Source organism: Protopterus annectens, chromosome 1.part1 (assembly GCF_019279795.1).
Source record: "Protopterus annectens isolate FY-2018-M chromosome 1.part1, PAN1.0, whole genome shotgun sequence".
Taxonomy (NCBI): domain Eukaryota; kingdom Metazoa; phylum Chordata; order Ceratodontiformes; family Protopteridae; genus Protopterus; species Protopterus annectens.
In genome coordinates, this window is record NC_056726.1 from 576584771 (window position 1) to 576602024 (window position 17254).

Genomic DNA, 17254 nt, shown 5'->3' on the forward strand with positions numbered 1-17254 from the left:
GCTATTCACAGCACCCACATTGTGTCCAGTAATGACTCCTTCTGCAATTCATATGGAATTACATGTATCGGTAACATAGCCAAATAAGATTGTAGATTATTTTTTACAAGACCCATTCCTCCTACTACTATTGGAACTGTCTGGGTGTCTTTATTCCACATTGCTCTAGTTTCTACCTGCAAATCCTGATAGTTTGTAACTTTGTGTCTCTCTGTACACAGGACACTGTAGTCACTGTGTGTGGTGATTTCAATGACTAATGCTACTTTTGTCTTCTTTTCACGGACCACTATATCTGGTTTTCTAGCATCTGTCTTTTGAACTGCTGGTAATGGATGATCCCATATGATGGAGATTACATCATTTTCTATGATGCTTTGTGGCTCATGTTTCCAGTGTTTTGCAGCCACTTCAGTACTATAATGTTTGCATAATCCCCAATGCAACAGTCTTGCCACATTATTATCCCTTTCTGTATACAGTCCTTCAGCCCTTAGTATGTCACAACCAGCAACAAGGTGTGCAACTGTTTCCAATTCAGTTTTACACAACCTACATTTGTCTGTTTCTCCCACATGTTCAATGGACTTTGTAAACCAACTTGTATATAACCCACTATCTTGTGCCACCAATATTAACCTTTTATCTCTTGGCTTGAATTCGCCTCACTTTAACCATTCCCGTGTTCATTCCTGATCAACATGAGGATCTTCCAGAAGTTGTCTATGCTTGCAACTATATTTATGCATTTTCCACATTTCATGCCTACTCATCTGGTTCTTCACCATATACTCTTTCTTTTGTTTTTTGTTTTTTGTTTGTTTTTTGGCACATTCAGTTGCTGCCTGGTTTTTATCTACTTGCGGTTTGTTTTCCATTTCTGCTTGATGCTGATATGCTTCTGCTAGACTAAGCAGGGAAGTCATCATATATTTATTCTCCTCCTGTTTCAAAACTTTCACTACATTTGGGTCTAATGAGGTCAGCAGATATGTATGGAGTCCCATGATTGCAGATCTATACATGTAATCAGTTTCAAGGTGGCCCCCTCCTTCAGAATGGGGAATATATAATCTTGATATGTACTGATTTTTATAAATCATATGGTGAGCATGAAACATCCTTCTTGTTTTCCTACCTAATCTATCCAACACGTTTTGGGGGCAGTCAGTCACTCCCAAACTGTAAGTTAGGGCAGGAAGAGTAAATTGGTTTATAGCTTGGATTTTGTTCCTAGATGTCAACGCTGTTTTCAGGATTAATTTAAGTCTTCTAAAGTATTCCTTACTAAGTTTTATTTACATTTGTTCATGTTTTATTGTTGATCCTTCATCAATTCCCAAATATGTATACACACCCTCTTGCTCAAGTTCTTTTATATCACATTGTTGTCCCAAACTGATGTCTTCTTGGTGCTGCAGTTTTCCTGCTTTAAAGGTTGCTTTTCCACATTTATCAAGACCAAATGCCATTCTTATATCATCTAAAAAAGTTTTGACAACTTGCAGTTGTGCTTTCAGTTCCTCATCTGATGAGCTATATAGTTTTAAATCATTGACAAAGAGAAGATGAGAAGTCTTTACACTCTTGTTATTTTCTAGGAGCCAAATTATAGACATGGCCTAAGCTGTTAAGTAGACACTTAATGGGTTAAGGGCAAGGCAGTATAGCAGTGGTGACAACACCTCACCCTGGAAAATCCCCCTTTGAATTTTTATCCCTGGAATAATAATTTGTCCTTTATCATGGCTTAATTGCAAAGTGGTCTGCCACTGTTTCAGGGTCAATATAATGTAGTTAATCAGTGTAGGGTGTATCTTATACATTTGTAAGCACTCTTTTATCCATGAATGTGGGATACTATCAAATGCTTTTTTGTAGTCAGTCCATGCCATACTTAGATGCCTCCCCTTTTTACAGTTCTCCACTATGACTTTATTTAACAACAAGTGATCCTTTGTTCTATATGACTTTCTTTTTTGCCCTTTTGTTCTGTTGTCATTATTGGGTTGCCTTCTAAATGTCTATAAACTCTGTCGGCATAAATTCCAGTGTATAGTTTATACGTCATCAGAAAGCAAGTTATTGGTCTATAATTTTAGGGTAGCTTGCAGGTTAATGCTTAAGTAGGAGCATTGTTTTTTCTTCTTGGTAGCCAGGTTGGTGTCTATTCGGGGTGCTCATATAAATAATTCTTACTCATGGCTAAATCTTCCTGCAAAGATGTTAATACTTTTCACCAGAAGTTAGATACTGCATCTGGACCTGGAGTTTTACAATTTCTTATCTTTGTTTCAATCTCTCTAGCTGTTATTTCATCCCATTTCATATCCTGTAGCTTTGAACCTCTTATGCTTTCTTTTACTTCTTCTATCCATTCAGCATCTTTGTTATGTTTCACAGGATCTTCATAGATACTTCTCCAAAATGTATCTATTTTTTTCTTTTTTTGGTGGTCTTTCAATTCCTTTCACCTTGTTTCCCAATTCTGTATAATTTTTTGGGGGTCATCAGTAAATTGCTTATTTTGTACTTTTTCTTTATATTTATCTGCATATCTTCTAAGTTTTTTCACCTGTGCTGAAATTTTTAGTTTGTTATTTGTGATAGTGCATGATAGATCCTGGTCTAATACTGCACATAGCTTTTATCACGTCTATCTTTCTAAGTATTTCTGTTGAACTGTTCCCTATTCTATACTCTTCTATGACACTTCTTGTCTTAATTGCTTTAGTTTTCTCTATTCAATACTTCCATGATGGTATTCGATTTCTCATCTTCCTTTTCCTCACTACCCTGTGTTCTTGTGGTAGAACTTTATTGGTTATTAATTTAGCTGCACAGTAATATATCATGTTTACTTCTATTATATCACAAGAATCTCTATGGACAGTCCTAATTAGTGTTCATTTTATCAAACTTCTGACATTTTGGGTTTTATTTACCTTCTGCAGTCTATATCTTTCATTGAGCTTAATATGTCTATCTCTAGTAAATCAAGCAACTTTCCTCTTAGCTCATTTTCTTCTAAACTGAGGGCGCATTTTTTTATTTTCCATTTCATGTGGGCATTCTATAGAAAGTTCTATTGCATCTTCCTGTGGCACATTCTCTTCAATTTCATCCTGTGCCATCCATTGCTCTGTCATATGGGAACTCACTGGCCTATTACTCCTCAAAATTGACTGTGCTAGAGTTTCCACAGTTTCCTGTTCCATCCCTTACTGTCCAGCTTCAAGTGAATGCTTATACTGGTTTCCTGTGGAAGCCTCCAAAATATCTTCATATGGCACCTGACCAATTGCTTCCCGTTCTGCTGGTTTCCCCTTAATTTGGCTGCCCATTGTTCTATCCTGGTGTGGTGCATTCTGAATTAGATTTTCTACATTGAATCCTTCACTTCGGAGGTACTCCATGACCTCAGTTTTCATTTCTTTAATTTCTCCATTACTAATCTCCTTTTCTACTTTTCCTCTTTGTCTTCTTATTTTTTTGAATTATAAAGTTTTCCATGCATGGATTCCTTTTCCTGTATTTGTCTTCAAATATCTATGGTGCTGCTCCTTTTGTATCAATTAGTTTTGCTTTCTCCACTGTATAGATATTACACCATATTAAATCTTTTTTTCTTTCCCATGTCCATATTTCTTCTTCAGATGCCTGCTGATCTTCCTGTTTCTCCTTACTTTGGTGACTTGTTTGATCATGCTGTGATATAACCTGTGTTAGACCTTCTACACCAAATCCTTCACTCTGTAGGCAACCCATAACTTCAACTTCTGTTTTTTTAACTTCTACTCTACTAATCTTTCTTTTTACACTCTCTCTTTGTGATATTATTTTTTTTATTGTGAAATTTTCCATGTCTAGATGCATTTGCCTTTATTTCTCTTTGAATATCTTTGGAGTTGCCTTCTTTTTGTGTATTAATTTGGCTTTCACCTTTGTATAAATATTGCACCATATCAGATCTCTCTTTCTTTCCCGTGTCCATATTTCTTTTTTATACTTTACAAAAATATCTAGTTTTTGTTGTTTATATTTTTGCACTTCCTCGGATGCTTCTTTTTCCAAACATATCAAAGTCTCTTGGTCTATTGACTGTGTTTCACAAATCTGTTGTATTAATGACTACACTTTTTTTATTTGAAGCTTCTGACAGTTTTTCTTGTGGAAGTATTTTCCTTTCCTCTGATTTCTCTCTTAACATTTTTGTATATTTTGTATCTGGGAATTCTAGGCTTTTTGCATAATAGTAACAATACACAATTTCTTTCTTATCCTAAATAATCCACTCTGTCATCTTTATGGCTCATCTTTGGCCTATTAGTTTTTGTGATTTTTGTGGACTGCTACTTCCTTATACAACAGGCGGGGGGGTATCCTATCCCTGGGCCTCACCTGGCCCCATTGTAGGAATGTTTTCATATTTTGAGGACTCTTCACTGTCATTTTTTCCAGTCCTGGCACCAGTGTGCCTACCAGGATTGGGCACTTTTTTATCCAGGGTCTTGTTTACCCAGCTAACTTTTTTTAATTTTTGACCTACTTCTGTCCATGATATATGCTATATAAATATGGTCTATATATCAGTGACATCTTGGTGAGATTTTGTAGAAAACAAGGTCCACCTCATGAAGGTACTCACCAAGACTTAAGGATAAATTCAATTTCAGCAATACTACTCTCCTTTGCTTGCTGACTTATTATCTCTCCATTCGGACCCCACTTATCAGCTCTCCATTTGGACTCCACTTATCAACTCTCCATTCAGACACCACTTATCATCTCTCCATTCAGATCCCACTTATCATCACTCCATTTGGACTCCACTTATTATCTCTCCATTCGGACTCCAGTTATAGGGGTTCCTATGTGGTGTGTTTAGATAATACTCAGGTCTTTCAATTCCTGCTAGAATAGTGTCAAAGTTCAAATCCAGATATCTACCAAGGTGCTTTTGACTGTTTGTTATGACTCCTGTGGGTGTTACTGTTGGCTATACTTTTCCTAACACACCATTATCCTGCTGCTGTATTAATGTGCTGCTCCCTGATGTGAAGCCTCACTTGTATGGCTCTTTCATAAATAATTAGTATGATAATGCTAACAGTAACACAACACAAATATGTGCAGAAATGAAGTATAGAATATTCAATTGAAATCTATATGTGAATTCCTGTCACCAATGGTCCACATTTTCTTACCCCTTTTGTGTCATCAAATAAACCTCATTGATTTCAAACTGTTTCCATAAGCCATGTTTGCACCAACAATACCATGCTTGGTCCCTCAAGTGTACCATAATACACCTGTAGTATACATATAAGGATTGAAGAACTGCAATTTTCTTGACAAATGTAACACCTGAAACATGATCATAACACATATCTCTTCTGTATACCATCAGGTTCAGACACGGTTGCATGTGTATACCGCTTCTTTGCATGAAACTCCACAAAGAGCACCCTACAATACTGCTAATTCCCATTCTAAGTTCAACACCTCAAGATATGATTACACATGCATTAATACATTGCTATCAACAGTGCAATTGAGCTTGCCAGCACTGCACTTGAGGCAAAGAGTAAAAAATATTTACAACAAGTATTTCTTTGTTTAGGTTGTACAAAGTCTATATTTACTGAATTTGAAAAATGACCCATCTGGATTTCACAGTGATGTTGACTCAGTTAAGTCAATCTGTTAATTTATGTCTACACTCCAATGGTTGCACTTGCAACTGTGTTACAATGTTGGGTAAACTGTTCACATGTAATCCATCAATGTTACCCTGAAGTGCACTATTGTATTTAGGAAGTGTCTGTTTGTACTGTCAATGGGCATTGTACAAGTATGAGGCAAGGCAGGTAACAGTGATATTATAAAATGTTTACTACTGCCATGTAATCATGCCAGAATGCACTGGCAGGAATAATTAATTGAAAATGCAGTGGTTTACAATTGCAGTTTTCATTAGCATCCCATAATGTGAAATAGGTGCATGCACCTCGCAGTAATGCAATGTACATAAAGTAGAGTATATAAATCTTAAGAGAGAAGGATGTCATTAAATGGGACAAGCATAGTTCTGTTAGGTAGGGCCTGTCCACACACACATATGGATTTGTCCCAAAACCTGTGATGTGCTTTTTCACATCATTAAAGTCAGATTTCACCTGTGGCATTTGCAACTACTATTGTGCTCTTTAGGTTGTTTAAGTAGATAGACAGGAGTTTCAATACTCGCTGTGGTGAACTTGTCTGTGTTGCGGGGGGGGGGGTCTAGTGACAGGTAAGCAACAACTCGATGTCAAATATGTTGTGTACACTTCTACTGTGGAGGATACACTTAACTTTGGACAAAGCTTGCGCTGCACTTCTATTTTAACAGAAACATCCTCTCTGTAACACACTAATGATGTCATCCTGTCAAACATGCATTCTCAACAATTAAGAGTCAGACTTCTCCTTTGGTACTTTTGTTTAAAGCTATGCATTATAGATTGTGTAACTTGATAGGTAGGAGGTTTGATTCTCATTGTGGGGAACGTGTGTGTTTGGCTGTAATATCATTTGCATATAGTTTTTCAACAGACATGTTGTATCAGGTCCTAGTCAGGGGAAACATTTACTCTGGGTGAGTATTCTACCATCCCCTTTTCACAAATTTACCACAGGCATCTCTGCAACACAGTGATGAAGTCATCTTGTCAAAAGTGCACTCTGTCACCATAAGAGATCAACTTCTTTTGTGGAGCTTACAGCTAATGCTGTGCTATCTAGATTGTATAACTAGTTAGGAAAGTAGTTCAAATCTGACCATGGTGAACTTGTGTACCTGTGTGCTTCTAGTGTCATGGAAATAAAGCTTCAACAATAGATGTGCTTCCTCTGCAGTTTATCCCACTTTTAATTCAATCTTCTTTTCTGCAACACAGTGATTAGGTCATAATGTCAAAAGTGCACTCTCCCCTTGAGAGTCAGGCTTGTCCAATGGCACTTGCAGCAAATACTGTGTTATTTAAATGTTATAACTAGATAGGCAGGAGGTTCAAATTTCACAGTGTGGAACTTCTGTGTGTGGCTTCAATGTCAGGTATGTACTGCTTCTTAAAAAGATGTGCTGTATCAGTTTCCAGTTGGGGGGTTAACATGGAAGTGAACACCCCCATCCCCTTTATCCCACTTTTACCAAAAACATCTTCCCTCTATCTCACTGAAGAAATCCGTATATCAAAATGGCACACTGTACCCTTACAACTCAGATTTCTCCTGTAGCAGTTGCAGCTAATTTTCTGCTATGTATATTGTGTAAATAGATAGGTAAGGGGTTCAAAGTCAAATCCAGCAATGGGAAAGTAATGTGGGTGTGTGTGTTGTCATGTAGAATTGTGCCTATGGCAACACTCCTCATGTAACCTTCCATCCAGGAAAAACATTTCACTGACAGAGGGTTACCCTATAGATTTGTATTACATCCAGGCAATAAATAGTTTTGGAAACAAAATGCTTACATCATGCTGTCAAAAATAAAACACATCAAAGTGGTAATATGAGTTACCTTGTAGCATTGACTGTTAATAATGTGCTCTCTAGACTGCATAAGTACAGAGGGGAGAGGTTGAAATCTAACAGTGATGGACTACTGCCTGTAGGTGTTTGGCTGTTGTGTTGTGTAGAGAATGATTCTAATGCATGTAGTATATGTAGCTGTGGAGTGTTATTCTGCACATTAACCATCTTCATACATTTTTAGAAGAAAATAAATGTATGAAAGAATGGTTATGTCATCCATTCAATGTGTACTGTCTCAACTGTAAAAGAACATCTCGTGTGATGTGAGGACACGAGGCTTTGCTCTCTCTGCTGTTGTCTTAGTAAGGCATGTGTTCATATCCATTCTCCACACATTGTGCCTGATTGCCATTCTCCCATTACAGTGATGACTATATCATGCATCACTTTTGCTGAATATACCTAGCAGCATGCAATGTTGTGTGAAACACACATATAGAAACTATATATTAAAGAACTGACAAGCACACATATCACTTGCAACAATAACATGATGTCACAGCTTCAAATACCAAAATATCTTACACTTGTCACACCAGTGGCACCATGACACATTCATTCTTTCCAATATAATATAGCTTTTGTTGTCACATAGTCAGATGTTCAAAACCCACATAGGCTGACTGTAAACATTGTGTGTCCTAATGTAATTGTGCATGAACGACATCTACAAGTGATATGTTGTTGTTGTGTCTTTCGGCTTTTCCTGGTTAGGGGTCATCACAGTGGAACTCTGGTCCACTAATGATTGGCAGTAGATTTTTACGTGCCAAGTTGCCGGCCCTGTCGCACAACCTTCAACGAAGGTACTCCCATCCACGAATGTCTCCACACAGAAGATGCTCTTGCTGAGAATCAAACACGACAACGTCTTACTGTGAGGTGACAACGCTACCACAGCACCACCACCACAATGCATATAATACGCATAAATACAGTGGAGAAAACCTCCCCAACTCTTTTATGTCATGCAGATTGCAATACAATCACATGATGTAATGAGTTCACATAGGTGGAGTCTCATAGCTCTGTTAAGACTTCCACTGTGGTGCATATTATTCATACACATTTATAGTCAATGGATTTACATAGCTTGGTATTCCAGCCAAGGGTAATGTACTGACATTACACAACCAACACTGCATGAAGTTATTATTCTCAGTTTTTATTCTGGAGAAAGAAATATCAAGTTATTTTGTAATATCTCACCAGTGAAATAGTTGAATGTGAATGTCATGATGTGAGTGCTCCTGTATCACACGCATTCAGTAATGACTTGTATAGCATATCTACACAAATACAGTGTGTTTCAAATCTGGGACAATGTTGGACAAAACAAGAGGAGCAGCTTCTTTGACCACAAAAGATTTTATTTTGCAATTCTTACTGTTGTGTGAACATTAACATAGTTACCTCCTTGTTATCATTCTGACCATCTCATATTGTACATTTTATCCTCATATGTCCTTTATTACTTTGCACATTAATTTTATTTATTTGTGACAAGATCCTTTTGCTATATCACATGGCAGACATAGGCAATACAAAACTCTGTACAGTGTGTAGTATGATAGGCAGGGGTTTGAATCTGGTAACATCTGTCAGATAACTGTGTCAGACAGGAGTGGCTTAGGAAAAGGACGTATTTATTGCACAATCAGATGGTAACATCTTTAAGGTGTCATCCTCCATGGCAGGGGATCCATACCCATTAATATAGGGAAGTGCTGTAAGCCCTCTAAGTGTGCTTGTCATGGCACAGTATGTCTATTTCTATGTCTTCACAGCTTGATACACATCATTCTGATAACTGTCCTTGCATGTGTTTGAGTCTGGCCAGATGCAAATGTTGTGTATGTCATTGACTGCTCACAGGTATTATTTAATTTCCAAATAAGAATGCATTTTATTACATGTCTTCCTCCAAACATTTATGTATTACTGTAATGGTTTTCTTCACATTGTACAGTTTTATTGGACATGAGGACTTACATAACATGTTTTCCTGTATGACATAATGCCAAATTATCATAAAGTATGATTGGGCCAGTGTTTTGACCCTTTCATGTGTGTTTGTGCACTTGCTGTTATGGCAATGTTCACTGCAATGTCGTGTGAGCATGTCCAGTATAACCCTGTATTAGATGGACTCTGTTTAGAAATGGTGACCTTGAACTACCACAGTGTCATCAGATCTGCGTTGTGCTTTGTCACTTGTGTATTTTGATTGCTATTATATTACTGTTTATGATGCACCTGCATAAAAAACAGTTTGTCTAAGACAAGTATCAATTTAATATATATATATATATATATATATATATATATATATATATATATATATATATATATATATATATATATATATATATATACATATATATATATATATATATATATATATATATATATATATATATATATATATATATATATATATATATATATATATATATATATATATATATATATATATATATATATATATATATATATATATATATATATATATATATATGTATACCTCCCTGAACTACATGAAAAGAGACATGGAAGAGCTCTCGGATCAAGTGGCCCATGCAGGTATGCCCCTAACCCTGAGTAGTATCCTGCCTTTGCCCAGAATGATACCACAATATAAGGACAAAATGATTGACTTCAACAATTGGCTAAGCTTCTGGTGTCATTCAAAGGGGATCCAGTATCTATCTGCCTGGGATGACATGACTGACAGACCACGATGCTTTGCCAGAGATGGTCTGCACCTGTCGCCCCTGGGATTCAAGTTACTGGCTAAGGCTCTTGCCACCCCTATAGTGCCTTTTTTAGGCAAAGTTCAAAGGACAAAACCACCACCGTAACAGGTACAAGCATGCAAAATCTGAAGGTAATGCTACTCAATGCTAGAAGTCTAAACCTCAAAATGAACTCTCTTGAGGCACTCCTAAAAATGGAGAACATCAATATCTGTGCAGTAACTGAAACCTGGTTCAAGGCTCCAGAGAGCACCCCTGCAATACCAGGCTACAACTCTTACCACACTTTTCGGCCACGAAAGCAGGACCTAAACACTAAAGGTGGAGGAGTGTCAATATTCACCAAGTATATTCACACCACCAGGCTAGTTGCCCAACACAATGCGTCTGAAATTCTCCAGGTGCAACTAACACTAGGTAAGACTGCAATCCAAATTGTAGCTTGCTACAGATCCCCCACCATACCCCAAGATTCTCACTACACCTTTCTAAACATACTGGAAAATATTAAGATAGAACCAAACACCCTAATACTGGGTGATTTTAACTACCCTGCCATTAACTGGGAAAACTACTCAGGTACCAACACCTTTGCCCAACGGTTCTTGGAATTCATAAATTCCAACGCCCTGGATCAACTAATCCATAGTCCCACCAGGGGCTCCAATATCCTAGACCTGGTCATTACCAACATGGGAAATTGATGCTCCACACCTATGGTCACCCCCTTGTTAGTCAGGTCTGACCATAAGCTAATCACCCTTAACATCCACATCCCACCCCCATCCCCCAGTAAGGAAACCTCCATAAAAAACTTCTCCAAAGCCAACTTCATGCTACTCAAGTCAGAAGTGACAAACTTCATGACACCCATGCAGACAGGAGCTGAAAGTTCAACTGCTGAATCCTACACTAAGGCACTGTACGAGCACATCCACTTATGCATAAATCGTGCCATCCCAAATAGAACGAAGATGCTGTCATCCAAAAAAAAGAAGCCAATCTAGTGGTCCCCTGCCATAAACAAACTTTAGAACAAAAGGAAGAAACTGCTGCAGAAAAGAGGAAAATCCCAGGATGCAAAAAACTTCCTTACCAGCCTCAGTACGAAACTGAGATCCCTCATAAAATCCTCCAAAGCTAGATACGAAAATAAAATTGCCAAAGATTCCAAAGACAACCACAAGGCATTCTATAACTATGTCAGGAATCTAAATGGCAATGCTCAGATCTGCTCTGAGCTAAAACAGAATGGCATTAAATATAATGATCCCAAGGATATTGCCAATATCCTGGCAGATCAATTCAGTGCCAACTTCACCCCCCTCTCACCCCCTAAATGGCCCATCTCAATACCGGAAGATTGCCAAATTCCGGTAATAACAGCCACACAGGTAAAAAACGCACTCTCCAAGGCTAAGAATACAGCATCAATGGGACCAGATGACATCCCGGGCTGTGTACTACATGAACTACAATATGAACTGGCACCTCATCTAAGTGTCATGTTTAATCATAGCCTCACCTCAGGTTTCATGCCCACTGACTGGCGCAGAGCTACAGTTATCCCACTCCACAAGGGGGGATCCACCTTGGATCCTGGAAACTACCATCCCATCAGTCTGACAAGCCTTATCTGCAAGGCCATGGAGCATATTATCATGGAACTTTTAAACAAAGACATTGGCAACCTTCAAACACTGGACCCCACCCAGTTTGGGTTCGTGAAGGGCCGATCTTGTCTCCTGAACCTGATTGACTTCTTTGAATCAGTCTCCAGAGCCATGGACAAGGGTAAGGTGGTCCACACAGCCTATCTAGACCTTGCCAAGGCCTTTGACACCATCCCCCACTCTGGAATCATAGATAAAATTACTAAGCTGGGCATTAATCCCTACGTCACCCAATGGGTTGCTAACTGGCTTACTGATAGAACCCACACTGTAAAGTAGCCGACTCCAAATCCAGCTCCAGACAAGTGACAAGTGGAGTACCTCAGGGTTCAGTCCTGGGACCGCTCTTGTTTGGCATCTACAGGCCAACAATAAGGGACTCTGGATAACAAAGTTTGCAGATGACTGCAAACTGGGAGCCATTATTGAATCCCCAAATGATGTGGATACTCTACAAAAGGGCCTTACAGAAACAGATGCTTGGTGCCAGAGCCATGGGTTCAAGCTCAATGCCAATAAATATATAGTTATCCCCTTTGAGAAAAAACATGTATCCGTGAATTACCATATAGGTGGCAGTACACTAAACACCGAAAGTATGATAAGAGACTTAGGGACACAGGTGGACAGTGGTCTCACCTTCAATAACCACATCGCCACAACAGTCAGGAAATCCTTCTATGTGGCACACCTCATCACTAAGGGCTTTTCATCCAGAAAAAAGGAGGTCATTGTCCAACTGTACTCATCCCTCATTAGACCCATTATAGAATACAACGCCCCGTTTGGTATGTACCTCTCAAGACATCTGCAACAACTGGAAAGGCCGCAGAAGTACCTCACTAAAAGAATCACAGGCCTAAAGCAGATGCCCTACGCTGACCACCTTAAAAAACTCCAGCTATACTCTGTCACATATCGTCTACTCAGAGGCGATCTTTGCTTAACATACGAGGCCATGTCAAACCCAGAACTGCTGGACATGCTACACTTAAAGAAACCCCAATCCCTCAGAGCCACACGCTCCAGAGATCTAAACCTTGTCATCACAATAAACAAAACATGCTGGAGGGATAGGTTCCTGACCCAGACACTCCCCAGACTCTGGAATAGATTGCCCATACATGTCAAGCAGAGTGCCTCTTTGGTCCTCTTCAAAAGGAACCTTGACGATTGGATGGGAGAAAGGAAATTCACCCCGGGGATCACGTCAGTCGCCCTGCTCGATAGGGGTCCAGGGAAGTAAATAGTGTGGGAAGAAATAGCCAGGGAATTGTTATGGCTAGGCTTGTATAGGCCCTAGGGCTGATAACCTAGTACCAACCTATGAACCTATATACACACACACACACACACACACACACACACACACACACACGCACACACACACACACACACACACACACACACACACACACACACACACATACACACACACACACTTGGTTACCCAATGTCAATTGTTCTTTCAGATGTGCATGACAGAGTTGCTGTACAGCTCATGCCTTGTTTATACAGGATAGAGTAGATGATACACAAGTACATCTATCACACATACATTCCATGTATATACATGTTATATTCAATAACTGCACTGTATGGGAATGACCATTAATGTATTCATTGTCCTTGCTAACTATTATCTGTCCCTGGACATGTAATCAACATTAATAGCACATTTACTCCCCTTTCATACAATGTTTTATTGTGTTCCTCTGAAATACATTGTTAGCATGTCTATTTTTAAGTTATTTACATGGGTAAACAATTGGAAACAGGATTATTTATTTATAAAAAAATATATATTTATAAAAAAAAAATTCTAAGCTTGTTTCCTGCCTTTCCTTTGAGTAGTCTAGTCTGGATACAGATTTGCTGTGTCCAGGACTGTTTGTGGGCTTCTGAACCCCCAAGCCTTTCTGTGTTGGAGGGAAGCCTTCTAGCTTAATTTTGTTTCTCAGAACTAGTCAGCACTCAAGTCTTTTTCTTTGAGCTCAGCACTTGTTCAGAACTCGTTGTAAGCACTAAATAAGCTACAAATTACTACAGCACTCAACTTTCCTCACTTGTCGAGAGAAAAACTGTTTCTAGTACTTAACAAATAAGCACCTATCCAGGCATGTCTAAGGGTCAGCTTCCGTTTTCTCCTGTCTACTTCATGAATCTGGGCATCTTGGGGCAATGCAGCAATTGCTTCAAGTACACATACAACCCTCTCCTCCTACCACCCAACACTACAACCTGTGAGAGATGCACTTATATACCAAACTGGAAGCAAAGTTCTCTTCACCCAAGACTGGACTAGACAGTCAAGAGGAGAAGGTAAACAGTTGCACCACACCATACTCATCACATAGTCCCTCAACACCTACATCACCAAAACACACACATAGAAACACTGAACACGCACCTAAATTCACAGAGGCTCTCATTAAAAACCTGCCCAAGCAACAGGGACCTCCAAAGCAGAAATAGAAGCAACCTCCACCCCCCCAACACAACTCTAATGACACATAGCCCACAAACTCAGTGTGCCACTCAACCACAGCCCATAAGGCATAACAACATACCCAGCACTCTAGTCATAGGTGACTCTATAGTCAGGCACACTGATGTTCCACTCACCAGACTAAACAAGGAGAAAGTTATTGTCAGTTGCCTGTCGAGTGCCAGGATTCACAATATAACACATGCACTCAGGTCACTCCACAACAAGTACAAATATGACTCTGTCATTGTTCATGTTGGTGTGAATGACCTGAGATGTACCTCCCTGGACTACATTAAAAGGGACATGGAGGAGCTGTCCAATCTTGTAGCCCAGGCAGGTATGACCCTAGCCCTAAGTAGCATCCTGCTGTCACCCAGAATGATACCACAGTGCAGGGACAAAATGATTGACTTCAACAATTGTCTAAGCTTCTGGTGTCATTCTAAGGGGATCCAGTATCTGTCTGTCTGGGATGACATGATCGACAAACCACAATGCTTTGCCAGAGATGGCCTGCACCTGTCACCCCTGGGATTCCGGATACTGGCTAAGGCTCTAGCCACCACTATAGTGCCATTTTTAGGCAAGGTTCAAATGACAAATTCACCACCATAACAGGTACAAGCAAGCAGAATCTGAAGGTATTGCTACTCAATGCTAGAAGTCTAAATCTCAAAATGCACTCACTCGAGGCACTCCTTAAAATGGAGAACATCGACATCTGTGCAGTGACAGAGACCTGGTTCAAGGCTCCAGAGAGTACCCCTGCATTACCGGGCTGTAATTCATACCACACCTTTTGGCCACCTAACCTGGATGGAAACACTAAAGGCAGAGGCATGTCCATATTCATTAAGGATATCCACACCTCCAGGCTAGTTGCTCAGCATAATGCATCCGAGATTATCCAAGTGCAACTAACTCTGGGCAAGACCGCAATCCAAATTGTAGCTTGCTACAGATCCCCCACCATGCCCCAGGATTTCCACTCCTCATTTCTTGATACACTGGAAAATATTAGGTTACAACCTAACACTCTAATAATGGGCGATTACAACTACCCCACCTTTAACTGGGAAAACTACTCATGTACCAACTCTTGCGTTCAACGTTTTATGGAATTCATAAATTCCAATGCCTCGGATCAACTTATCCACAACCCACCAGGGGCAGCAATAACCTAGACCTGGTTATTACCAACATGGGCAACCGGTGCTCCACACCAGAGGTCAATTCCTTGTTGGTCAGATCCGACCACAAGCTAATCAACCTAGACATCCACATCCCTCCCCCACCCCCCCATTAGGGAAACCACCGTAAAACATTTCTCCAAAGCCAACTTCACGCTTCTTAAGACAGAAGTGGCAAACTTCACAACACCCATGCTGACAGACAATAGAGGTATGACTGATGAATCCTACACAAATGTACTTTATAACCACTTACACGAGTGCATGAGTCGTGAAATTCCTAACAGAACCAAGATGCTATCCTCCAAAAAAAGGAAGCCAATCTGGTGGTCCCCTGCCATAAACAAACTCTACAACAGAAGAAATAAACTGTTGCAAAAAAGAGTAAAATCCCATGATTGGAGGAACTGCTCAGCCTCAGTAAGAAGCTGAGATCCCCTCATAAAATCCTCCAATGTTAGTTACAAAAACAAAATCGCCACTGACTCTAAAGACAACCACAAAGCATTCTATAACTATGTCAAGAATCTCAATGGCAACACTCAGATCTGCTCTGAGTTGCAGCACAATGGCACTAAATATACAGAACCAACTGATATTGCCAACATCCTGGCAGATAGGTTCAGTGCTAACTTTACTCCCTCTCATCCCCTAAAGGGCCCATCTCTTTACCGGAAGAATGCAAAGTTCCTGTAATCATGGCTGCACAGGTAAAAAACACACTCTCCAAAGCCAAGAACCTAGCATCCATGAGACCTGACAACATACCAGGCTGCGTTCTACATGAACTACAGAACAAACTGGAACCCCACCTAAGTACCATGTTCAGTCATAGCCTCACCTCAGGCTATGTGCCCACTGAATGGTGCACAGTGACGGTTATTCAACTCCACAAAGGGGGAGCCACCACGGAAACTGGAAACTACCACCCCATTAGCCTGATGAGCCTGGTCTGCAAAGCTATGGAACTTATCATCATGGAACTTATAAACAATGACATTGGTAATCTCCAAACTCAGGACCACACACAGTTCGGGTTTGTAAAAGGCAGATCATGTCTCCTAAACATGAAAGACTTCTTTGAAGCGGTCATCAAAGACGTAAATAAGGGTAAGGTGGTTCACACAGCCTATCTAGATCTCGCCAAGGCATTCGACACCATCCTCCACTAAACTAGGTATAAATCCCTATGTCACAAGATGGGTTGCCAAGTGGCTCACTGACAGAACCCACACTGTGAAAGTAGCAGACTCCAAATCCAACTTCAGACCAGTGACAAGTGGAGTACCACAGGGTTCAGTCCTGGGTCCTCTCCTGTTTGGTATCTACTTCTCTGAAGTACAGGCTAACACAGAAGGTCTTTGGCTAATGAAGTTCACAGATGACTGCAAACTAGGAGCCATAATCAAAACTCCAAAAGATGTGGACATCCTACAAAAGGGCCTTGCTGAGACAGATGCCTGGTGTCAAAGTCATAGCCTCAAGCTCAATGCCAAAATGTGCATTGTCATCCCTTTTGGTAAAAACTCTGTACCCATGAACTACCATATAGATGATAGTCTACTT